The sequence below is a fragment of the Phocoena sinus genome, chromosome 16 (genome assembly GCF_008692025.1).
Source record: "Phocoena sinus isolate mPhoSin1 chromosome 16, mPhoSin1.pri, whole genome shotgun sequence".
In the NCBI taxonomy this organism is placed as follows: domain Eukaryota; kingdom Metazoa; phylum Chordata; class Mammalia; order Artiodactyla; family Phocoenidae; genus Phocoena; species Phocoena sinus.
The window spans coordinates 18684452-18685994 of NC_045778.1; the positions used below are offsets into that span (position 1 = coordinate 18684452).

Here is a 1543-nt window from a genome sequence, read left to right on the forward strand (position 1 = left end):
TATTTCATTCCAAAAGAAGAGTTGATTTGATGCTTGAGTTACAGCACCAGTCTGTATTAGTTATTAGTGAAATGAAGTACACTCCTGCAGATAAATACCAGGTCAAAAAAGCCTGTTTCAGTAATCTGATTAACCTGTAGAATACTAAAAAATAAGTTATTTCCACAGAAATCTCTGAAGGGAGCAAAATAACTATATGCCTAAATAAACATTTTAAAGGGAAATAACCCAATACCCTCTGAAGGTCAAACAGTGTTTGCTATGTTGTTTGCTATCCTGTTCACCATCAGGCTGCAGTTGGACCACAACACTATGTTCATTAATTTCATTTTCTGCATCACTACTGTCAGTATCTTCATTGTCATCTTCCTCATAGTCTGAAGATTCTGTCACGTTCTGATGTGAGCAGGATTCCGGCAAAGCCCCAAATGACTGGGTGCTGACAGAAGCCAAAGGTCTGAATAAAGGCATATGTTCTGACACTTCATTTTCTTCTTGACTACTATCTGTGTCAGAGTCTGAATCGCCTTGAGAAGGAACAACTTTTTGCTTGCAGACTGGACAGGTTTTTATGGTTTTAGTTAGCCAAGGATCTACACACTTGCAATGATAAGCATGGGAACACGGACGGATTCTGAGCTTGTCTCCATCTTCATATTCATCCAAATCAATGGCACATACATCATACTCATCTCCTTTTTTGAATTTATGTATAGGGAGTTTCTTAAGTTGATCTTTACGAAGTCAGTTTCTTCTAGCTTTATGTCTATCCTGGACAAATTTTGTGATCTGTACTTACTGTCATTGGATCCCATGTTAATGAGGTCATCATAATCAACATGGTGAACTATGGCTGCTTTGTATCCTGCTCTCTGTGCATTTAAAACCTTTTCATCAAAATTACAATCAAGTCTTCTAATTAACACGATGAAAGGGCCAGATGAATTGTCTCTTAGTGGCGGAGGCACTATGGGTTCACAGGCATTCTCTGGTTTTGAGTTAATCAAAAAACCCTTTAAACCTTCAGCTGGAAGTCTATAACCAAATCATGCTGGAAGGTCATCAATGTCTGAGATGCGTTTTCAAAATTGTATGCTAAAATGTCCACTTCTACAGGCAGTAGGTTTAGGAATGCAAAGAGCTGGACAGTCAAGATGGTATAGACTTGTGTGGCCGACAGCATAAGCATCCCTATGGAGAGCAGCATCTCACTGTAAAGTCACCTGGAAGCCTGATGCCACAACACAAATAGGCTCGGCAGGCACGTCGCTGCGGGAGAAGTCCCTAATCCCGACTTCATGACTGAATCTCCGCACCGACCCCCACCCTAGCTGTAGTATTTTTATTGATGTCTATTATCGGAGTGGGAAAAAAAGTCCCTTTTGATCTAAGTTTGCTGAGTGTTTTTATCATGCATGACTGCCAAATTTTTCAAGTGCTTTTCTCTGCAACAATTATCAACAAAATAGGTATTGAGGTGGTCAATTGGACAGAAAGACTGAAAGTACTAATCAAGCCTTTATTCACTTACTGTGACAGTGAA

The 1543-nt window shown here is 39.7% G+C and overlaps 1 pseudogene; it reads right to left on the reverse strand.

Annotated features, from left to right (window-relative positions):
* Positions 1-245: 245 nt before the first annotated feature.
* LOC116741831 lies at positions 246-1207 on the reverse strand (annotated as a pseudogene).
* Positions 1208-1543: the final 336 nt, after the last annotated feature.